The sequence below is a fragment of the Hyperolius riggenbachi genome, chromosome 9 (assembly GCF_040937935.1).
Source record: "Hyperolius riggenbachi isolate aHypRig1 chromosome 9, aHypRig1.pri, whole genome shotgun sequence".
NCBI lineage: Eukaryota > Metazoa > Chordata > Amphibia > Anura > Hyperoliidae > Hyperolius > Hyperolius riggenbachi.
Genome location: NC_090654.1, coordinates 13,928,823 through 13,954,053, shown reverse-complemented (window position 1 = coordinate 13,954,053; position 25,231 = coordinate 13,928,823). Strand labels below are relative to the sequence as shown.

The 25,231-nt window shown below is 47.5% G+C and overlaps 1 long non-coding RNA gene and 1 pseudogene across 1 annotated transcript; one reads left to right on the top strand and one right to left on the bottom strand.

Moving 5' to 3' along the window:
- Positions 1–333: 333 nt before the first annotated feature.
- LOC137533698 (E3 ubiquitin-protein ligase TRIM39-like) lies at positions 334–2,132 on the bottom strand (annotated as a pseudogene).
- A 7,911-nt stretch (positions 2,133–10,043) lies between these two features.
- On the top strand, positions 10,044–23,510 carry LOC137533697 (uncharacterized). The gene is made up of 3 exons (XR_011024187.1): positions 10,044–10,115; positions 20,558–20,608; positions 23,401–23,510. It is a non-coding gene; the product is annotated as an uncharacterized lncRNA (long non-coding RNA).
- Positions 23,511–25,231: the final 1,721 nt, after the last annotated feature.

Below are 25,231 nucleotides of genomic sequence, written 5' to 3'. Positions count from 1 at the left end.
AATGTTTAATTTCACTAGTTCAGCCCCCCAGCACTCTCAAGAATGATGATATGGCCATTGGCCTAAAAAGTTTGGACACCCCTGAGTAGAGGTTTGTGTCCCTCCTGTGTTAGTCAGTCTGCAGTGCAGTTATCTCATTACAGTGCCATACCTGATAAACAAGGAAGTGGAAACCTAAAGATGCATCTGAAGCTCCCCCTGCTGGACACAGTCTGCAAATATTTGTATTCATGAGTAATGCTTCTTGTTTATTTGCTTTATAACATTTATTTATGTTGTAATATGAAACACTAATATACTGTAAAGAGACATAATTAGTTTCATGTGACATGTTTATCACAGGCAGCACATTGCTGGAAGTAATACAGAGAATACAGATTATCAGTTACAGATAAAGAAATACAATTATTATATAATGTGACAATAAATGAGGATTTCAGGATATAATTATTCAGGACAGAAACCAGAAATTGTCCCTGGAAATCACAGACAGCTAGTAATGACTGGCAGGACAATGAGCCAATCGCAATCCTCTCCCTGTGATGTCACTGGTGGGCGGAGCTCTCACACCCTCTGACGCCCCCCAGATATCTTTATACAACCTCCCCATAAATTTAACGCAGCATGGAGGGGTTCAGTGAAGGTGGCAGTGAATGTCTGGAGGTGTCTGATGGGGTCACAGAGGGCGTAAAAGGAGATCTGCCCGGCCTCATAATCCAGATATATCCTGACTCTATCACTGGGGATCTTGTCAGGTAAGTGGATTCCTTTCCAGTTATGTATCATTGTGTACTGATTATCCCAACTGCGCAAACACCAGGACTTGTTATTATCTCCAATCAGTGACTGATCTCCTCTCCTGGCTATACTGGGGTAACACATCCCAACTGTCCAGTTATGTGCGCCCCCAACATCCACTTCCCAGTAATGTCGCCCTGAGGAGAAACTCCGGCTGCTCAACACCTGAGGATAATTCTGAAATCTCTCTGGTGTTGTTGGGCGGTTCTGCCATAGTGCCCAGGATGCCGTTTTCCTGTCATCTGATATATGTAGCTTATTATGAGCTGTGTTCACATCCAGTAATATGTCTGCAGCCTGTATATATATATATATATATAGATCCCCCCAGTTACCTCAGACATGATATCAGATAGTCCTATAAGTAATGTGTGTGAGATGCCGGCCACATCCAGATCCCCTCCACCATGGAGCTGCTTATCATGTCTGTCCTCCGTGTCACACAAGTCACCTGTGTCTGATTCCTGTAAGACAGTCAGTGGATCAGTCATGTTACACAGCTCCTCAATGTGATGCATCTTCCTGGACAGCTCCTCCTTCTTTATCTCCACCTGCCTGATGACATCATCATAGCGTTGTGACATTTGCTCTGCCTGCCTTGTGATGTCACTCAGGACTCTCTTCTCCAGCCGTCTCCTGAGGTCTCCAAACAGGGCAGTGACTCTCTCTGTCTCACCATCTGCTTTTTTTTGTGCATTTCTCCTGCTTTCCTCCAGACTCTGGACTCTTTTCTCAGCCTCCTCAGTCTCTGCCATCAGTGTCTGCAGATCATTTCTCAGCTTCTTCTTCTTCTTCTCAGAGGCCTCCTGTAGTGTCTCCACCTGGTGTCCCCAATGTTCTTCATCCAGAGTACAGGTTACACAGACACATGAGGCATCCTCAGTGCAGTAATACTCCAGGATCTTCTTATGGACGGAGCATTTCCTGGTCTCCGGGGAGGTGGTGGGGGCACATAAGACGTGTTCTTGTGCCTTGCTGTGGATTCTCAGGTGTTTATCACACAGAGAAGCGTCACAGTGCAGAGAGGACATAACAGCAGCTACAGGAGAGTCCACACAGTAAGTACAATGGACTCCGGCCTCCTCCTGATCTGGCTGAGTAGACAGGAAACGCTCTATGTTCCTCAGAGCAATGTTCCTGTGCAATCCAGGCCGCTCCTTGTACTTCTCTCTACATTCAGGACAGGAAAAACTTCCAGACCCCTCCTGTGAGTCCAGCACACGATCAATACAGACCCGGCAGAAGTTGTGACCACATCTCAGGCTTACAGGACCTGTATAAATGTCCAGACAGAGGGAACACTTCAGCTCCTCGCTCTGATCAGCAGACGCCATCGCTGGCAGCAGGAGAGAAACGAAAGTGAAAGTCTCTGATTCTCGGAATCCAGAATAATTAATATGTTACTTATTATTTGCATGGGGGAGGGTTGAGATGAAAACTGCAAATCAATACCTACAGTGGGATGCCAAAGTTTGGGCAACCTTGTTAATTGTCCTGATTTTCCTGTATAAATCGTTGGTTGTTACCATAAAAAAATGTCAGATAAATATATCATATAGGAGACACACACAGTGATATTTGAGAAGTGAAATGACGTTTATTGGATTTACAGAAAGCGCACAATAATTGTTTAAACAAAATTAGGCAGGTGCATACATTTGGGCACCACAAAAAAGAAATGAAAACAATATTTAGTAGATCCTCCTTTTGCAGAAATTACAGCCTCTAAACGCTTCCTGTAGGTTCCAATGAGAGTCTGGATTCTGGTTGAAGGTATTTTGGACCATTCCTCTTTACAAAACATCTCTAGTTCATTCAGGTTTGATGGCTTCCGAGCATGGACAGCTCTCTTTAACTCACACCACAGATTTCCAGTTATATTCAGGTCTGGGGACATTCCAGAACATTGTACTTGTTCCTCTGCATGAATGCCTTAGTGGATTTTGAGTAGTGTTTAGGGTCGTTGTCTTGTTGAAAGACCCATCCCCAGGGATGGATCAAGACCAAGTTGCACCTGGGGCAAGGTCAGATTTTGGCGCCTAAAGGTCAGGTTTTGGCGCCTAAGCTGCCATTCATTTTGGCACCTTTTTAAGAATTCAACAAACTGCGCCTGGGGCAAGATACCCGCTTGCCCCCCCCCCTAGATCCGTCCCTGCCCATCCCCAGCGCAGCTTCAGCTTTGTCACTGATTCCTGGACATTGGTCTCCAGAATCTGCTGATACTGAGCGGAATCCATGCGTCCCTCAACTTTGACAAGATTCCCAGTCCCTACACTGGCCACACAGCCCCACAGCATGATGGAACCACCACCATATTTTACTGTAGATAGCAGGTGTTTTTCTTGGAATGCTGTGTTGTTTTTCCTCCATGTATAATGCCCCTTGTTATGCCCAAATAACTCATCAGTCCACAGCACCTTATTCCAAAATGAAGCTGGCTTGTCCAAATGTGCTTTTGCATACCTCATGTGGTTTGTTTGTGCTGTGGGCTTCCTCTGCATCACTCTTGCATACAGCATTTCCTTGTGTAAAGTGCACCGAATAGTTGAACAATGCACAGTGACTCCATCTGCAGCAAGATGAATGATGTTGTAAGTCTCTGGGTTGACTCTGACTGTTCTCGCCATTCGTAGCTTCTATCTATCCGAGACTGTTCTTGGTCTTCCACTTCGAGCCTTAACTTGAACTGAGCCTGTGGTGTTCCATTTCCTAAATATGTTCCTAACTGTGCAAACAGACAGCTGAAATCTCTGAGACAGCTTTCTGTATCTTTCCCCTAAACCATGATGATAAACAATATTTGTCTTCAGGTCATTTGAGAGTTGTTTTGAGACCCCCATGTTGCTACTCTTCAGAGAAAATTAAAAGAGGAGGGAAACTTACAACTGACCCCCTTAAATACACTTTCTCATAATTGGATTCCCCTGTGTATGTAGGTCAGGGGTCACTGAGCTTACCAAGCCAATTTGAGTTACAATAATTAGTTCTAAAGGTTTTGGAATCAATAAAATGACAACAGTGCCCACATGTATGCACCTGCCTAATGTTATGTAAACAATTATTGTGCACTTTCTGTAAATGCAGTAAACTTCATTTCACTTCTCAAATATATCACTGTGTGTGTCTCCTATATGATATATTTAACTGACATTTTTTTATTGTAACAACCAACGATTTATACAGGACAACCATGACAATTAACAACGTTGCCCAAACGTTGGCATCCCACTGTATCTAAAATAGCCTCCTATCTATCTATCTATCTATCTATCTATCTATCTATTGTATATGTATGTATGTATGTATGTACACTGTTTATCAGGAAGAGAAGGGAAATCCTGCCTTGGGCAATACATATGTTGTAGACATTGATATATAATATAGGTAGTAAATTAGATGTCAGTGCCATATAAATACAGTGCTGCCCATAATTATTCATACCCCTGGCAAATTTCAACTTAAAGTTACTTTGTCAACCAGCAAGTCATTTTTTGATAGGAAATGACATAGGTGTCTCCCAAAAGATAATAAGACAGTGTACAATAGGCATTATTGTGGAAAAAAAGAACATATCTCAGCTTTTATTTACATTTGGGCAAAAAGTGTCCAGTCCAAAATTATTCATACCCTTCACAAACTGTCACAGTCTGTGGGAAAATCCAAAGTTCTATACCATTCCAAATAGCCCAAGCTGTTCTAAAGTATCCTAGTTACCCTGATTAATTGGGAACAGCTGTTCTAATTAACTCAAAAACAGCAGCTCTCTGCGGATGGTTTGTGGACAGTTATGGCTAAGACAAAGGAGCTCAGTGAGGACCTGCGGCTGCGCATTGTGGCTGCTCACAAGTCAGGAAAGGGCTACAAGGCCATTTCTAAACGTTTTCAAGTTCCAGTGGCTACAGTGCAAAGAATTATTAATTGTTCCGCACTGTGGAAAATCTCAGAGGATGTATTGGGTAGCCAAAAGTGACACCTGTGCTGGCCAGGAGGATTGAGAGAGAGGTGAAAAAGAATCCAAGGATCACCAGCAAGGCCATCCTGGTGAATCTGGGCTCTGCTGGTGGCAATGTCTCAAGGCAGACAATCCAACGGACACTGCACACTGCTGGCTTTCACGGATGCAGACCAAGGAGGATGCCACTTCTCCAGATAAGGGGCACAACAGCTTGCTTGGCCTTTGCAAATGCTCAAGACGACTTCTGGTCTTGTGTGTTATGGTCAGATGAAATGAATGAGGTTTCCTTCATTTGGAGTAAAAAAGGAGAAGCCTTCAACCCAAAGAACACCATCCCCACTGTCAAGAATGGTGGTGGGAACTTTATGCTTTGGGGGTGTTTTTCAGCCAATGGACCAGGGAACCCAATCACAGTAAACGGCACCATGAAAAAAGAGCAATACATGAGGACTCTCAATGACATCAGGCAGTCTGCAGAGAAACATGGCCTTGGGCACCAGTGGACATTTCAGCATGGCAATGACCCAAAACACCGCAAAAGTGGTAAAGAAATGGTTAGCAGACAACAACATTAATGTTTTGGAGTGGCCCAGACAGAGTCCTGACTTGAATCCAATTGAGAATCTGTGGAGGGAGCTAAAGATCAGGGTGATGGCAAGAAGACCCTCCAACCTGAAAGATTTGGAGCTCATTGCTAAAGATGAATGGGCAAAAATACCAGAGGAGACATGCAAAAAGCTGGTCTGCAATTGTAGGAAGCGTTTGATTGCTGTAATAGCCAATAAAGGCTTCTCTATTGATTATTGAGAAGGGTATGGATAATGGACTGGACACTTTTTGCTCAAATGTAAATAAAAGCTGTGAAATTATTTTTTCCCACAATAATGCCTCTTCTACATCGTCGTATTATCTTTTGGGAGACACCTATGTTATTTCCCATCAAAAAATTGCTTGCTGGTTTAAATAAAAGTAACTTTAAGTCAAAATTTGCCAGGGGTATAAATAATTATGGGCAGCATTGTACTTAATAATAATATGGTAGGACATTAGACTATGACTATGGTAGGATTAGAGTGTGAGCTCCTCTGAGGACAGTCAGTGACATGACTATGTACTCTATAAAGTGCTGCAGAAGATGTCAGTGCTATATAAATACATAATAATATTATGGTAGGACATTAGACTATGACTATGGTAGGATTAGATTGTGAGCTCCTCTGAGGACAGTCAGTGACATGACTATGTACTCTATAAAGTGCTGCAGAAGATGCCAGTGCTATATAAATACATAATAATAATATGGTAGGACATTAGACTATGACTATGGTAGGATTAGAGTGTGAGCTCCTCTGAGGACAGTCAGTGACAAGACTATGTACTCTGTACAGTGCTGCAGGAGATGTCAGTGCTATATAAATACATAATAATATTATGGTAGGACATTAGACTATGACTATGGTAGGATTAGAGTGTGAGCTCCTCTGAGGACAGTCAGTGACATGACTATGTACTCTGTACAGTGCTGCAGAAGATGTCAGTGCTATATAAATACATAATAATAATATGGTAGGACATTAGACTGTGACTATGGTAGGATTAGAGTGTGAGCTCCTCTGAGGACAGTCAGTGACATGACTATGTACTCTGTAATGTGCTGCAGAAGATGTCAGTGCTATATAAATACATAATAATAATATGGTAGGACATTACACTATGACTATGGTAGGATTAGAGTGTGAGCTCCTCTGAGGACAGTCAGTGACATGACTATGTACTCTGTACAGTGCTGCAGAAGATGTCAGTGCTATATAAATACATAATAATAATATGGTAGGACATTAGACTGTGACTATGGTAGGATTAGAGTGTGAGCTCCTCTGAGGACAGTCAGTGACATGACTATGTACTCTGTAATGTGCTGCAGGAGATGTCAGTGCTATATAAATACATAATAATATGGCAGGGCATTAGACTAGGACTATGGTAGGGATTAGATTGTGAGCTCCTCTGAGGACAGTCAGTGACATGACTATGTACTCTGTAAGGTGCTGCAGAAGATGTCAGTGATATATAAATACATAATAATAATATGGTAGGACATTAGACTATGGCTATGGTAGGATTAGAGTGTGAGCCCCTCTGAGGACAGTCAGTGACATGACTATGTACTCTGTAATGTGCTGCAGAAGATGTCAGTGGTATATAAATACATAATAATAATATGGTAGGACATTACACTATGACTATGGTAGGATTAGATTGTGAGCTCCTCTGAGGGCAGTCAGTGACATGACTATGTACTCTGTAAAGTGCTTATAAGGATCCTTCCTGTAGCATGTCCTGTCGGTTGCAGCGGAGCTGAAACCGAGCAGTTTTGATTTCTCTGCTTGCATTTGGTTGCTTGGTTTTGATCGCATTCGCAATGAGTCTCATTGCCATTTGCAATCACTCTGCAGTCCAGAGCAGCTCAGGATGTTGTCATGAATCCACCTAGGGCTGGCTGCAGTTGAACTGCAGTCAGACAGCTGTGGATTTCTTACATTCATGTTGTTTGCATAATAGTCCTTTCCATTCACAGGCAGTGAATGCCTTCAATCAGCCTAATGGTGCCCATATGTGGTACAATAAAAATGTTAGATTTTCACGTTTATTTGACCAAAAGGATCGAATCGAATAAAAGTTGAAAAGAATCTTTTTTTTGATCAAGAAAAATGAATGATTATACTTTTTTTTTTTTTTTTTAGAAAAATCCGACATGTTGGAAAAATCTTTATATTTGACCGAACGGAATAATCAAACAAAATTAATCAAAAAAATTGTACATGTATGGGCACCTTAACACAGGATTGCGTGATTAACATTCAGCTATGTGGGAATTTGTATATCTGTTCCCATTGGCTGATGTCCATAGAAGTGCCTGCTTCTCCTCACACCTCGCCCATCATAGGGTTCAGCTTTGCCTTAGCTGGCTGCTGGGTTCCCTGTGTAAAGTTTTAATATTGTATTGCATTACCTTGCTTTGCCTGCCTAGACGTACACTGCGCCCGTGGGGGTACAATGAAGTCTTCTCCTATCCTGACAGTTTGGAGACTGCCTTCACCACGTTGGTGACGGGTAGGATTATTGCTTGTCCTGTTTCTGTGAACGTAACTATAGGCTGCGGTCGCTATTAGTTACGCTCCTACTTGTTTGTCTTGTCCATGTCAGTGTGGATGTTTGCTATCACTGGGGCAGCCATTAGATTGGCAAGCATTCCGTCTGTCTGACTGTTGTCTATCCTTGTTACTCAGTGTGGTGTACATTAGATGCTCAGTGCTGCGGTTGCACTGAGCAACCATTGTGTCTTCTTTATTGTGGCGGTTTTCGGAAGCTCAGAGCTGCGGTCGCTCTGAGCAATCTTGCTTCCTTGTTCATAGCTCCTGGTGTGATTTGTGTACTCCCCAGTGCTGCAGAAGATGTCAGCGCTATATAAATACATAATAACAATATGGTAGGACACTAGACTATGACTATGGTAGGATTAGACTGTGAGCTTCTCTGAGGACAGTCAGTGACATGACTATGTACTCTGTAAAGTGCTGCAGAAGATGTCAGTGCTATATATATACATAATAATAATATGGTAGGACATTAGACTATGACTATGGTAGGATTAGATTGTGAGCTCCTCTGAGGACAGTCAGTGACATGACTATGTACTCTGTAAAGTGCTGCAGAAGATGTCAGCGCTATATAAATCTATATACGGTATATAAAATCGGATGTGTGTATGTATGTACTATGTATGTGCCGCGGTCACTCGAAAACTGCTTGACCAATTTGAATGAAACTTGGTATACAGATCCCTTACTACCTGGGATGATATGTTCTGGGGGTCTTGCATCCCCCCTGCACACATGGGCGGAGCTACAAACAGCAAATCAGATTTCACCCATTCCTGTCAATGGGAAAAATGTAAAAGGCTGCCATTATCACAGTAATCAAGCCAGAGTTCCCACACTTGTTAGCAAATCTTGCAAAAAAAGGAAAGCGGCGCTCTTCCCAACGTGTCGCAGGCATGTGACGTCATGTCGAGGAGAGCGCCGCTGCGGTCCAGCAGACAGGAAGGGAACTATGGTAACTGTATACCGACGGAACCAGGTAAAGTATGAATCCCTGCCTCCCGCCCCTGCCTGCTGATCTTCCACCTAACGGTCCTCGTCTCTGCCACCATCGCACCGCACAGTAAGTGAGATGCTGCAGGCTCCTCTAGGGGGGAGCGAGGACAGACGAGGGCTGTAGTACAGTAGCTAGTTCGGGGGCAAAGGGGGCTGACATTTCTGGGTGGGTGTTGTGTAGGGGGGGCCCCAATGTACCTTTGCCTCAGGGCCCCCAAGCTTCTTAAACCGGCCCTGAGTCTGCAAACTCCTGTTTTTACAGGACTACAGGATTTTAGAATCACATCCAGGGTAACAGTACCTCACGGTCAATGTACATCATGTGCATAAGGAATATAAACATAATCCTCCTCCGTCCGACTCACAACAGACTATCAGGATTTGTACAGCATGGAGAGGTGGCAGCGCTTTCCAAGACAGGCTGTATGTGAATGTCTACCAGCATAGAGGCACAGGGGCCAATTATAAGCGGGATGCACAACTTGCATTCAAAACAGATGCACCAAATTAACATAATGGAGCATGTTCGCTTCCAAAACTGTTTGCATGAAGACTGAGTGTTCCATACTAGACCCATCAACCTCAATGAGGTATACTTCATAACCTCTAATTATCAAACAAATATAGTGTGAACCTGAGAGTAGCTGGCCATAAAATGGTTAACACATTTTTTTTCTAGACAACAGGGGAGCATTGGCAGCACTGCTATACCAGGCCGCATCTGAAATGACTACCAACAGAGGCGTGCAACAGAGGAGCCCTGTCATTTCTTCCCTGTAGACTATCGGGATTTGTTCCTTAACTCAGGCTGGATGTGATCACTCAGCTGCCGGACGGCATAGGTGCAGTGGTCCCCACTTGATGATAGCATATTGCCTGGTGTTGGCATAGATCGCCTGCAGGACTTCCACTGTACACCGGACCCTCCACGCCACGGCCAGGCCAGCGAGGCATGTGACACAGTAACGTTAAACACAGCTGGTGCAAGCCCCACCCACCTATGCGTTTCACAGCCAATCGACTGCTTCATCAGGGTGTTTTAAAATTCTACACTGGCAGGGGAGGACGGGAACCTGATTAAATAATGATGATTGTTTTCATTTGGGGTGTTGTATTTTCTCTACAGGACTTCATAGACTGGAAACAGGCCTGGCTAGCCTGGAGTTTCTTAAAACAGTCGTTTCTGAAGCAGATCCTGACGGAAGGTGAGTTACATAAACAGGACTTCATTCATTGATCGCATTGCCCCCATTCTCCCTTCCAGGTGCATTAACTCCGCTTCCTTTCCCGCAGTTTACCCGCTTTTCCATGGCAACAGATGAAAGGTCCACTCTGTATATTCTCCATGTGTGTGCTGGTGGCTAGTGTTGGGCGAACAGTGTTCGCCACTGTTCGGGTTCTGCAGAACATCACCCTGTTCGGGTGATGTTCGAGTTCGGCCGAACACCTGACGGTGCTCGGCCAAACCGTTCGGCCATATGGCCGAACTAAGAGCGCATGGCCGAACGTTCCCCGAACGTTCGGCTAGCGCTGTGATTGGCCGAACGGGTCACGTGGTTCGGACCCGAACGCGCTCTGATTGGCCGAACTGTCACGTGGTTCGGGTAAATAAATACCCGAACCACGTCATATCTCCGCCATTTGTCTGTGGGTTTAGCTTTGGGTAGGCAGGCAGGGTAGTTCGCGCTCCAGCCACGCTAGCCAGGGTCCCCCCCAGTCATTGTGTGTCGCTGCTGGGAACAGTAGTACACCGCTCGTTCAGCCACACTATATAGCATTCTGTGTACTGTTCTGTGTCTGCTGGGAACAGTAGTACACCGCTCGTTCAGCCACACTATATAGCATTCTGTGTACTGTTCTGTGTCTGCTGGGAACAGTAGTACACCGCTCGTTCAGCCACACTATATAGCATTCTGTGTACTGTTCTGTGTCTGCTGGGAACAGTAGTACACCGCTCGTTCAGCCACACTATATAGCATTCTGTGTACTGTTCTGTGTCTGCTGGGAACAGTAGTACACCGCTCGTTCAGCCACACTATATAGCATTCTGTGTACTGTTCTGTGTCTGCTGGGAACAGTAGTACACCGCTCGTTCAGCCACACTATATAGCATTCTGTGTACTGTTCTGTGTCTGCTGGGAACAGTAATACACCGCTCGTTCAGCCACACTATATAGCATTCTGTGTACTGTTCTGTGTCTGCTGGGAACAGTGGTACACCGCTCGTTCAGCCACACTATATAGCATTCTGTGTACTGTTCTGTGTCTGCTGGGAACAGTAGTACACCGCTCGTTCAGCCACACTATATAGCATTCTGTGTACTGTTCTGTGTCTGCTGGGAATAGTGGTACACCGCTCGTTCAGCCACACTATATAGCATTCTGTGTACTGTTCTGTGTCTGCTGGGAACAGTAGTACACCGCTCGTTCAGCCACACTATATAGCATTCTGTGTACTGTTCTGTGTCTGCTGGGAACAGTAGTACACCGCTCGTTCAGCCACACTATATAGCATTCTGTGTACTGTTCTGTGTCTGCTGGGAACAGTAGTACACCGCTCGTTCAGCCACACTATATAGCATTCTGTGTACTGTTCTGTGTCTGCTGGGAACAGTAGTACACCGCTCGTTCAGCCACACTATATAGCATTCTGTGTACTGTTCTGTGTCTGCTGGGAACAGTAGTACACCGCTCGTTCAGCCACACTATATAGCATTCTGTGTACTGTTCTGTGTCTGCTGGGAACAGTAATACACCGCTCGTTCAGCCACACTATATAGCATTCTGTGTACTGTTCTGTGTCTGCTGGGAACAGTGGTACACCGCTCGTTCAGCCACACTATATAGCATTCTGTGTACTGTTCTGTGTCTGCTGGGAACAGTAGTACACCGCTCGTTCAGCCACACTATATAGCATTCTGTGTACTGTTCTGTGTCTGCTGGGAATAGTGGTACACCGCTCGTTCAGCCACACTATATAGCATTCTGTGTACTGTTCTGTGTCTGCTGGGAACAGTAGTACACCGCTCGTTCAGCCACACTATATAGCATTCTGTGTACTGTTCTGTGTCTGCTGGGAATAGTGGTACACCGCTCGTTCAGCCACACTATATAGCATTCTGTGTACTGTTCTGTGTCTGCTGGGAACAGTAGTACACCGCTCGTTCAGCCACACTATATAGCATTCTGTGTACTGTTCTGTGTCTGCTGGGAATAGTGGTACACCGCTCGTTCAGCCACACTATATAGCATTCTGTGTACTGTTCTGTGTCTGCTGGGAACAGTAGTACACCGCTCGTTCAGCCACACTATATAGCATTCTGTGTACTGTTCTGTGTCTGCTGGGAACAGTAGTACACCGCTCGTTCAGCCACACTATATAGCATTCTGTGTACTGTTCTGTGTCTGCTGGGAATAGTGGTACACCGCTCGTTCAGCCACACTATATAGCATTCTGTGTACTGTTCTGTGTCTGCTGGGAATAGTGGTACACCGCTCACCCGTCACTGTATAGCATTGTGCTCTGTGTCGCTGCTGGGAATAGTGGTACTGTATAGCATTTCTGTACTGCCACTGTACTGCTGCCAGTCAGCGTGTACTGTAAGGATAAGTGAAATGAGGAAGAAATCCGGTGAAAGAGGGAGGGGCAAGGGAAGAGGTGTTTCCCCTGACGGTTCACGTACAGGCCACAGGGGAGCACCCAAGAAAACCCACTCAATACCGCCCATGTTGTCCAGGACAACAACCCTCACAAATCCAAAAGAACAGGACCAGATAATTACTTGGATGACCTCTCAAGCGTCCAGCAGTGGGTTAAGCAGCACCAGCACATCACGCACGAGGTCCGAGTCCTCAGCCAGTTACAAGGAGCCAGTGGGCACAAAGCTGACACAACCGGCAGCGACACCACGCACACAACTGCCAGATAACCAGTCCGATGAATTACCTCAGGACACAATGGGGTATTCGCAGGAGCTATTCCCAGCCCAACAAACTTCCACCTTTCAAAGGTCAATGGAGGAACAGCCAGAAATGTTGTGCCTGGATTCACAACCGTTAACTGTGGGAAATGCACCGCGCACTGAAATACAAGGCGAGTCCGAAGAGGACTCGGAAACCCAAATCCCAGAGCAATTTGGGCAGGAGGGGTTGCAATTGCAGGAGGTCGGCCGACAAGATCTGGAAGACGACGTTGGAGTGTGCTGCGCAGAGGTTGTTGTGGGGAGCTCTACTCCACGGCGGTGGCCCACAATGACATATGACGAGTTTGAGGAGATGGAAGAGGAGGGTATGGACAATGTGGACAGAGACCCAGATTTTGTTTGTGAACGAGAACATCGCCGTCGTAGCAGCAGCACAGATGAGTCTGTTGAAGAACACACTGCTGCACGAGTTCGCCTTGTGCCACAAGGTAGGCGGCGCGCAATTTCAGGCACCACAAGCGTGGAAGTTCAAGTGAGAGGCAAAAGAGGAGCAAACAGAAATCGCCAGCAAGGAGGCAGGTGCTCCAAAGTCTGGGCTTTCTTTGAAGACTGCACTGAGGATGTTACCATGGCGATTTGCAAGGTGTGCAAGACCCGCCTGAGCAGGGGGAAAAATATTAACAACCTCTCCACCACCAGCATGAGCCGTCACATGCTATCCAAACATCCCACTCTTTGGGCAAACGCGTCAGGACAGGGTACCAGAAACAACACTGCCTCCCTTGGGTTCACCAGACCCGCCTCAGCAGCAGCAGTAGCCCAGCCATTGCGTGGTTCACAACATTCACAAACATCAGACGACGCTGACACTGTCACTTTCCGGAGTAGTGCTCTTGAGGTCTCCCAGTGTTCATCAAACACAACAACCAACAGCCCTTCCGTGTGCAGCGCTACGGTTCAGTTGTCTGTGTCGGAGATGTTTGAGCGCAAGAGGAAATTGCCAGCAAATGACCCCCGGGCCGTGGCAGTAACAGCCAGCATAGCCAAGCTTCTGGCCTGCGAAATGCTGCCATATCGATTGGTGGAGACAAACAGCTTCAAGGGCATGATGTCAGTGGCCATCCCACGTTACGTGGTTCCCAGCCGCTACCACTTTGCACGCTCTGCAGTGCCTGAGTTGCATGAGCACGTGGTCAGCAAAATAACCCGAAGCTTGAAGAATGCCGTTGCCTGCAAGGTTCACCTCACCACTGACACCTGGACGAGTGCGTTCGGCCAGGGTCGATACATCTCCCTTACCGCGCACTGGGTGAACCTTGTGGAGCCTGGCAGCGATTCCTCACCTGCTACGGCACGGGTGTTGCCCACGCCACAAACAGCTGCACCGCCGTCCCTCCCACTGGATAACAACAGCAGCACCTACCTCTCTGACTCCTTCTCCTCCAACGCATCTCAAAGCTGTACCTCATCCGGAAACGCTAACCCAGCAGCAGTAGGATCGTGGAAGCAGTGCAGCACAGCTGTTGGCATGCGTCAGCAAGCGTTGCTGAAGCTAATCTGCCTTGGGGATAAGCAGCACACAGGGGAGGAAATTTGGAGGGGAATAAAGGAACAGACGGATTTGTGGCTGGCACCGCTGGACCTGAAACCGGGCATGGTTGTGTGTGATAATGGGAGTAATCTCATTCGCGCTTTAAGGTTGGCTACGCTGACACACATCCCTTGCCTGGCGCACGTGATGAACCTAGTAGTTCAGCGGTTCCTGAGGACATACCCAGGCGTGCCCGATCTGCTGTTGAAGGTGCGTCGAGTGTCCAAACATTGTAGAAATTCCAGTACTGCTTCGGGGGCACTCGCCAAGATGCAGGAGCGCTTCAATCTCCCCCACCATCGCTTGCTGTGTGATGTCCCTACGCGCTGGAATTCTACGCTGCACATGCTAGCCCGCTTTTGCGAGCAGAAGAGTGCAGTGGTCCAGTACATGACGGCGCAGTACCGAGGCGCATCCGGCCAGCTGCCAAGCTTCTGTGGATCCGATTGGGCCAACATGTTGGACCTCTGCCAAGTCCTCCAAAATTTTGAGCAATCCACGTTGCTTGTGAGCAGTGACAACTCTTCAGTCAGCATTACCATACCACTGCTGTGTTTACTGAAGAGGTCGATGTTAAAAATCAAGGAAACAGCTGTCATGATGCAACTGGGGGAATCTGAAGGAGAAAACGATCAGCGTGATGGTACCAACATCAGGCCATCCGCCTCAGGGAACGCTGGCCCCAGCAGCTATGACGAAGAAGAGGAGGAGGAACAGCTGGAGTTGGAGCAGGAATTTCATGCCACCACTGACGAGGGCCAGAGCGGTGCACGTTGGACTTCCACAATTCAACGCGAATGGTCAGCAGAAGCAGACCAGGAGGAAGGTGACGACTATGATGCATCACAACAACTATCACAACGCTCACAAGAGGATGATGAGGATTCTGGTAGGACTCTGGCACACATGGCTCAATTCATGCTAGACTGCATTGAACGTGACCCACGCATTGTGCGCATTCTGGACAACACCAATTACTGGGTTTATACCCTTCTGGATCCACGGTACAAACACAATGTTCCAAAACTGCTTGAAGAAAGAGTCAGACAGGTCAAAATGGAAGAATACCAGCAGGCCCTTGTGGAGACTTTAGAGAGGAGATTGACATCCTCCCCCTCCTCTAGCCAGTTGTACGCAGACAGACTGACTTCCGCAAACCCAGGACGACCAGGAGGGCAGCAAACAACGCAAGCCGCAGCTAGTACCCAAAAGGGAATGGTATCGGCAGTGTCCTTGGAGTGGGAAAATTTTCTGACACCCATGCAGCCGCAGCCCACTGAACAGCAAGCGTGCAGATCCACCTCCAACACCGATCGCCTGGAGAAGATGGTCAAGGACTACATGTCAGATGGCGTAGCTGTGTCGAACCATCCATCTGCACCCTTCAACTATTGGGTATCGAAGCTAGACACCTGGCACGAACTGGCAATGTACGCAATAGAGGTGCTGGCTTGCCCGGCAGCCAGCGTTATGTCGGAACGCTGTTTCAGTGCTGCCGGAGGCATCGTCACAGATCGGCGTATCCGCCTCTCTACAGAAAATGCAGACCGTCTGACTCAAATTAAAATGAATCAATCCTGGATTGGAAATGACTACGCAACACTCCAGGACCCCAACCAAGTAACATGACCAATGAACATCTGGGATGGTGTTGCGTTTCCGGGCCCTGTTTATTGAACCTCTCATCTGTATTACATTTATGACTGCATGGCGGCAAAAAGCATTGCTGCTATATCCGCACGCTTTTTGTCCACATGCAAGGCCTGGGTTGTTGTGTCTCACAAAGCGTGGCCTTCTCCTCCTGCGCCTGCTCCTGTTCCATCACGTCTGCTGCTGCTGGGTTAGCGTTGCCGCGTGGTCCCTGTTTATTGAACCACTTATCTTTATTACATTTATGACTGCATGGCGGTACAAAGCATGCTATCCGCACGCTTCTTGCCCTCATGCAAGGCCTGGGTTGTTGTGTCTCACAAAGCGTGGCCTTCTCCTCCTGCGCCTGCTCCTGTTCCATCACGTCTGCTGCTGCTGGGTTAGCGTTGCCGCGTGGTCCCTGTTTATTGAACCACTTATCTTTATTACATTTATGACTGCATGGCGGTACAAAGCATGCTATCCGCACGCTTCTTGCCCTCATGCAAGGCCTGGGTTGTTGTGTCTCACAAAGCGTGGCCTTCTCCTCCTGCGCCTCCTCCTGTTCCATCACGTCTGCTGCTGCTGGGTTAGCGTTGCCGCGTGGTCCCTGTTTATTGAACCACTTATCTTTATTACATTTATGACTGCATGGCGGTACAAAGCCTGCTATCCGCACGCTTCTTGCCCTCATGCAAGGCCGGGGTTGTTGTGTCTCACAAAGCGTGGCCTTCTTCTCCTCCTGCGCCACCCTCCTCCTGTTCCATCACGTGTGCTGCTGCTGGGTTAGCGTTGCCGCGTGGTCCCTGTTTATTGAACCACTTATCTTTATTACATTTATGACTGCATGGCGGTACAAAGCATGCTATCCGCACGCTTCTTGCCCTCATGCAAGGCCTGGGTTGTTGTGTCTCACAACGCGTGGCCTTCTCCTCCTGCGCCTCCTCCTGTTCCATCACGTCTGCTGCTGCTGGGTTAGCGTTGCCGCGTGGTCCCTGTTTATTGAACCACTTATCTTTATTACATTTATGACTGCATGGCGGTACAAAGCCTGCTATCCGCACGCTTCTTGCCCTCATGCAAGGCCGGGGTTGTTGTGTCTCACAAAGCGTGGCCTTCTTCTCCTCCTGCGCCACCCTCCTCCTGTTCCATCACGTGTGCTGCTGCTGGGTTAGCGTTGCCGCGTGGTCCCTGTTTATTGAACCACTTATCTTTATTACATTTATGACTGCATGGCGGTACAAAGCATGCTATCCGCACGCTTCTTGCCCTCATGCAAGGCCTGGGTTGTTGTGTCTCACAAAGTGTGGCCTTCTCCTCCTGCGCCTCCTCCTGTTCCATCACGTCTGCTGCTGCTGGGTTAGCGTTGCCGCGTGGTCCCTGTTTATTGAACCACTTATCTTTATTACATTTATGACTGCATGGCGGTACAAAGCCTGCTATCCGCACGCTTCTTGCCCTCATGCAAGGCCGGGGTTGTTGTGTCTCACAAAGCGTGGCCTTCTTCTCCTCCTGCGCCACCCTCCTCCTGTTCCATCACGTGTGCTGCTGCTGGGTTAGCGTTACCGGTCCCTTTTCCTGGAACCTCTTATATGTATTACATTTATGACTGCATGCCGACAAAAAACATGTTACCTGTGCAAAGAAAACAGACATTTCCCGCATTTAAAAGACAGTTTTCCCTTTGAAACTTTAAAATCGATTTTCTCAAAAACTATAAGCTCTTTTTGCTAATTTTTTTTTCCTCTTGTACCCACTCCCAAGGTGCACATACCCTGTAAATTTGGGGTATGTGGCATGTAAGGAGGCTTTACAAACCACAAAAGTTCGGGTCCCCATTGACTTCCATTATGTTCGGAGTTCGGGTCGAACACCCGAACATCGCGGCCATGTTCGGCCTGTTCGGCCCGAACCCGAACATCTAGATGTTCGCCCAACACTACTGGTGGCGTCACCTGATGAAGGGTTGAACTAGAGTGACCAGATTTTTGTGGGTCCAACCTGGGACAGGGGGGGGGGGGCGAAAAGTGGGGAGGACTGAGGAGCGCGCAGCGATGAAGACCGGGGGGGACTGCGGCGCAATGCAGGCAAACATTTCACCAGAAAAGAAACGCAATGCGGGCAAACATTTCACTAGAAAGTAAACGCAATGCGGGCAAACATTTCACCAGAAAAGAAATGCAATGCGGGCAAACATTTCACCAGAAAAGAAACGCAATGCGGGCAAACATTTCACCAGAAAAGAAACGTAATGGGAGCAAATGTCACCTGGAAAAGAAAGCATTTACTCACCTGGCAGAAGTCTCCGGCCTCTGGCTTGCTGCTCCCGGACCACCTTCCTCCTGCTCATCTCCCGCGCTGACAGGGCTACGGCAAGATGGCGCCCGAAGCCCTGTACTGGAGACACAAATAGTCTCCAGTACAGGGCTTCGGCAGCCATCTTGCCGTAGCCCTGCTCGCCTGCCGATGTCGGAACAGACACCGGAAGAAGGAGGCTGGAGCGGGGCTGCGGGCAATGAACTGGCACGGCGTCTATAGACGCCGCTGCCAGTTCATGAGGGATAGAGTGGCCAGATTCCCGAGGCCGGGACGTCCCGCTGCTGAAAGCGGGACGTTTCCCGGGACCTCATGCAGCCTGGGACAGCGAACCCCGAATTCGGGACGCGTCCCGGGCAATCCGGGATGTCTGGTCGCTCTAGTTGAACACTGAAACGCGTTGTGACTCCACCAGTACATGGACACCTGACGGGCCAGCTGCCTGAGTCCTTTTCCCCTGGACTTAGACTGCTGCAGGCCACGGGAGTTTATCAGGCGAAACCTCTGAGGTCACATCGAGAGGGCTATCTCCCAAATACTACAGGCTCACTGTGTTTTATCACACAGTAAGTGCATTTATTGTGCATTTTTATTGCATAAAGCTGTTTTACACCATGGAGCGCTCCTCCCCTCCCATGCCTCATTCTCCCACGACTTCTAAAACTTCCGTAAGCACACCACGATTCCTTACATGGAACTGAGCACCAGAGATGTACGTATATTTTTTTTAAATGAAGCTCCCCTTAAGGAAGGTTTGTAATGGTGCGTACAGTTGGGGGAGGGGGGGGGAGACAGGGATTGGGGTGAGCCTCATTACTTACCTACAGGATGCTGCTCCTCTGCTCCCCGACCTGTAGGACCAACAAGCTCTGTATCCGCATTCTATAGTCCCCAGCAGCGTCTCTCTTGCGCATTTGCTGCAATGCATACGGGGGGATGTTCTCGCATTCACAGACTACATCTCCCAGCATGCATTGCGACGCACGCAGGAGAGAGAGAGACACACAGGGAAGCGCAATACGAAAAGTGGATCGCCATGAACCACCTATTGACTTACAGCAAACCTGAAGCGAAAATAAACGTATGAGATAGTAACTTGTATGTGTAGTACAGCTAAGAAATAGAACATTAGTAGCAAAGAAAAGTCTCATATTGTTTTCCAGAACTTAAAGAGTTAAGAAACTTTAGTTATCTATGCAAAAGAGCTTCTCTGGGCTATTGGTCCCATTGGGTGGAATACAGTCCTGTTTTCTGAAGCACTTGAACGGCCAAGAAGCAGTGAGAGACAGCTTGAGATCAGGTTTTACTGCAGGAGAGTCAAAGGGTCATTATTCTGCTTTGTTTTATAACTTAAAAGACAGAGTGTGGTTGTAAAACTGCAACATTGACAGAATGATGCAATGTTATAAAAAAAAAAAGCTAAATAACTGAATATAAAAATATAAGATGCTTTTATTTGCTACTAATGTTTTATTCATTATCCGTACTACAGATACAATTCATTATCTCATAAGTTTTTTTTTCAGGTTTGCTTTGAAGCGGAACTGAAATAACCTAAAAAATGAAGAGTTTCCCTTACCTGGGGCTTCTGCTAGCCCCCTGCAGCCAACCTGTGCCTTCGCAGTCCTGAGCGATTCTTCGTTCCCCGCTTCACGTAGTGGGTGCACAGTGCACCTGCGCGACCCTGACTGCGAGCATCCTCGTTCACACAGTAGAGATTTTCCCGTATTGCTCCTGCGCAGGACGCTCCTGGCTACGTGAACACGTACGAGGATACGCATGGCCAGGGGTTAGTGGACATCGACTTAGAAGTTGGCTTCCACTGCGCAAAGTGAAAGTGAGCCGTGGCGGGGGAACAGAGGATTGCTCAGGACCGGCGAGGGCCCAGGGCGGCTGCAGGGGGCTAGCAGAAGCCCCAGGTAAGTGAAACTTAATTTTTTACGTTATTTCAGTACCACTTTAAGTTGTGTGTTCCTCAGTTTACATTTCCTGATGCGTTAAAATGCGTACTTGGCCAAGTGTGAACCCTGCATAAGTCTATGAATTAAAACTTTTACCAGTCAAAAAGTTAAGCTGAACCCCATGCCAAAAATCGTTGCTTCCTGTTGTGAATAGTTTCGCCTGCAGGATGCTGGTAATTTCAGCCCTCGGGGTCCCTCCTTACTATCTGCCCTCTTTATCCACACAGGGGAGCGCTATGTGATGACGTTTCTGAGTGTCCTGTCTTTTGGAGATCAGGGTAAGAGAACACTATTGTCGCTGAAGTATTGATTGCATCTGTGTGTTAAACCTGATTCCTTTTATCAGTTTTCTCAATGTATTTTTAGCTGATCTGTTTATTAGCTTGAAAATGAAGCCGAACTGGGAAATGTCCCTTCTTAAAGGGAACTTGAGGAGAGAGAGCTATGTAGGCTGCCATATCTATTTCCTTTTAAGCAATACCAGTTGCCTGGCTATCTTGCTGATCCTCTGCCTCTAATACTTTTAGCTATAACCCCTGAACAAGCATGTAGCAGATCAGATGTTTCTGACATTTTCAGAACTGACAAGATTAGCTGCATGCTTGTTTCTGGTGTTATTCAGACGCTACTGCAGCCAGCAGGGCTGCCAGGCAACTGGTATTGTTTAACAGGAAAATATATGGCAGCTTCCATATAATTCTCATTCAGGTTTCTTTTAAAGGGATACTGTAGGGGGGTCGGGGGAAAATGAGCTGAACTTACCCGGGGCTTCTAATGGTCCCCCGCACACATCCTGTGTTGGCGCAGCCACTCCCCAATGCTCCGGCCCCGCCTCCGGTTCACTTCTGGAATTTCTGACTTTAAAGTCAGAAAACTACTGCGCCTGCGTTGCCGTGTCCTCGCTCCCGCTGATGTCACCAGGAGTGTACTGCGCAGACACAGACCATACTGGGCCTGCGCTGTGCGCTCTTGATGACATCAGCAGGATCGAGGACACGGCAACCAGGGCCGGCCCTAGACTTGTTGCCGCCTGAGGCAAATTTTGAAAAAACTGCCACCACCCCCCCCCCCCCGCTCTGGGGGGCCGCGTTGCAGGAAGTGACGTCAGTGGAGCGCACGCTGGAACGAGGAAGAGGTGAGTCCTCCCCGCCCGTGCCTCTTACGAGTAGCGGCTGCTTCTATTTAAGGCTGGAGGGGAGCGGAGGACGGGGGACCCAGGCGAGGGAGGGGGGGTTCGACCCCCATCTCCGCCGCTAGGCCCAATACCCCCGTCCTGCCAGCTACCCCTCCAGCTCGGCGGCCTGCTCCCCGCACCCACGGACGGGCGGTGCCGCCCCTGGAAATTTGCCGCCTGAGGCAAAAGTTTCACCCCGCCTCATGAGCGGGCCGGCCCTGACGGCAATGCAGGAGCAGTGGTTTTCTGACTTTAAAGTCAGAAATTCCAGAAGTGAACTGGAGGCGGGGCCGGAGCATCGGTGAGTGGCAGCGCCAACACAGGATGTCTGCGGGGGACCATTAGAAGCCCCGGGTAAGTTCAGCTCATTTCCCCCCGACCCCCTACAGTATCCCTTTAAGTCCGGGTTCACATATGACATATTGTGAAAGGCTGAGTTTTATGTCATGTTTTATGCTGATGTTGTGTGCGCTTTTATTTAGCGTTTTACTGCGTTTTTGGTGTGTTTGCGATGCGTTTTGTATGCATTTTCCATGCCTTTTTATATTTCCATTTATACAAATCACTTGGAAGACAACAACAGGAAGTGAAAATACAGCAAACATTTTTTTTTTTTCAGAAAAAACGCATAAAAAATGCAAACCATTGCGTTCCCATTGACTTTTATTATGTGCGTTTTGGCAGTGTTCCTGCATAATATGCCACAAAACCAGCGTTTTTGAAAACACAGCTTTGAAAATGCATAGAAAACGCTTATGCATTTTTTTTCCTGCGGCCCATAGACTTCCATTAAAGGCAAAAACGCAGTGTTTTCCGCAATGCTAGCGTTTCTGCTATGTGTGCACCCAGCCTAACTAGCCATTTGTATGCTCTCCTCTGAAGCATTTTTTTTTCTGTTTTCTGTGCATCATCACTGTAAAGTCCCAATGCTTATAAACTGGGTGATATCTGAGGAATAGGACTTCTGAGGTATGTAGTTATCCTAGTCCAGAGCAAGCTATACTAAAACCTTTAAAAGGAACTTTAACAAGAGATAGTAGTAGGGAAAAAAATAAAAGAAGACATTGGCCTCTATTCACTAAGCTTATCTCCTGTCTTTAATAAATCTTCTAGAGTGGTCACCATGGTGATGAGGTATGTCGTATTCAGGAAACATTTTACCTCAGGCAAACCTAAAGTGAACTCTTCTGTCTTTAAGTTAACTCTCCAATCCATAACATAACTCCAGAATTCTAAAGTTAAAGCCAGGCTGTTAATTAACTGCGTGTGAAAATAACTACAGAGGAGGTAAATTAACTACAGAGGCGGTAAATTAACTACAGAGGAGGTAAATTAACTACAGAGGAGGTAACATAAGGAATGAAGAGATAAGATAACTCTCTCACTGTGTGGAGGTAAGTTTTCTCTTGCCTTATAATCTCCAGCATGATCTTAGTGAATTGAGGCCAATGTGTACAGACGATCCATTTGAGAAAAGGTAAAAATTGCTCATGGGAAAGGTGGTATCAGCTACTGACTGGGATGACGTTCAATACTGGGCCTGGTGACCGACAGTAAGTTCAGACAGCATGTCAGAATATCTGAGGAGTAGGCGTCAGGGGAGAACCTACAGATACAGTTACTTTGAGTCCTGTTCCTTGAAAACTCTCACTTCCTGCCTGCTAACTTGCTGACTATCTACAATCAGGAAGTGGAAATATCTGAGGAATGGAGCTTCATAGGGACAAAGTAAAGGCATGTAACTAATCATACTTCAGAGGAGGAATTCCAAGCTGCATAACATTTTCATGTAAACCAGAATTATTTACGTCTCTAGAAACGCTGTCTGTGCGTCTCTTGTTTAACCTGCTGTGATCTGAGCTGACCCCTCCCCTCTTCTGTCCTCTCGTTTGCCAGGTGTGTACGATATTGTGAATAATTTGGGCTCACTTGTGGCGCGCTTCATCTTCCTGCCCATAGAGGAGAGTTTCTATGTCTATTTCTCAAAGGTTTTGGAGAGAGGGAAAACTGTCAGAAACCAAAGGAAGGTGAGTCAGAGCGCCGGCGTTTCCTCCTCCGGGGGGCGGGGCCATATCTGGTGGGCTTATCAAACACGATTATTGGCTGGTGGTGACATGCTTTTCATCAAATTCCCTGCATCCCCCAAGTCCCTCCAGAATGTTCTCCCCAACTTGTCCTGTGGGCAGCTGTGATATTTGTGCAAGTGACCATTGTTCACTCCTCAGCACAGGAACTCTGTGTTCAGTACTATTTCTGAAGCTGCTCACCAATACTCTAATATTTGGTGGTCATGCGCCTGTCAGTGAGTTTTGGAGATTTAAAACTCTTAAGCTCCGCCCCCATACCACAGTACCCGAGACAGAAGGATTTATACTTACCTGGAGCTTCCTCCATCCCCCTGCAGTCTGTGGGCTCCCTCTGTGTCCCGGGTAAGTATAATTCTTTTTATTTTTTGTCTCCAGTTTACTTTAAACAATACAGATTGCCTGGCTGTCCAGCTGATCCTCTGCTTCTAGTACTTTAAGCCATAGCCCCTGAACAAGCATGCAGATTGGTAGTGTGCCTGACTGAAGTGTGACTGGATTAGCTGCATGCTTGTTCAGGGTTGTGACTAGACAACTGGTATTGCTTAACCAATTGAGGACCGCAGTGTTAAACCCCCCTAAAGACCAGGCCATTTTTCTCAAATTAGGCCACTGCAGCTTCAAGGCCTCTCTGCAGGGCCGTCCAACTCAGCACACAAGTGATCCCCCTCCTTTTCTCCACCAACAGAGCTCTCTGTTGGTGGGGTCTGATCGCTCCCCCAGTGTATTTTTTTTTCAAATATTTGTTTATTTTTTAAATAAAAATGTGTATTTTTATTTTTGTGGTTCCCCCTCCCTCCGCCAGCCAATCAGCGTGATCGATTGTCATAGGCTTCAGCCTATGAAGCCTATGACAGCCAATCACTTCCCTGCCTCTGGAGGGGACAGCCGTGTGACACGGCTGTCCCCAGTACAGTGCTGCCTTAGATCGCAGTGCTGTACCTAGTAAATAGACGGCGGTTTCGCCATCTAACAGTCTCCTAGCGGCGATCGCTCCTGGGAGGCTGAAGGCGGAGCCCGCAAACCACGCCCCAACGACCTTACGCGGTCAGGAAGTAGTTAAAAGGAAATAAATATAAAAAAGTATTACGTTTGTGAAACATGCTTTTAGTGTGTACTGTTCTTGCTGTTTGGTATCATGCTGGTTTTGTTGTTATAACTGGCACACTTGTGTTTTAGGAGGAGATCTCTTTAGCGTCGGAAGTCCTGAAGTCGCTGCTGAAGCTGGTTTCCTGTTGCGTGTATCGGGGGGTTGGCCCTAGTGCTGCGCAGCCGCAGTAGCAGCCACGCGGAGTGCGCAGCCGCGGCCAGGGCCGGCGGCCATCTTTATACAGGCAGCAGAGCCCGACCCTGGCCGTGGGGTCGGGAGCCATTCGGGGTCATATTGAGAGGCGGGGACCCGGCGGAACGGCACGGAGGGCGCGGACGGCGTCCTCCGTGCCATAGAAAGTCATGCAGGTAGTTAACTTTTTTTACATTTTGGGGGCAGATTTTGGCCTCGGAAGTCCTCTGCTGATCTTCTATTAGCCCCATACATGCCGTTGGTGTGGCGCTCCGGGTTCTATGTACAAGCACTGTAATAACAGCGCAGGAGATTTGGGCGCAGCCGGCGCCACCATAGACTATAATAGGAATCACATCTA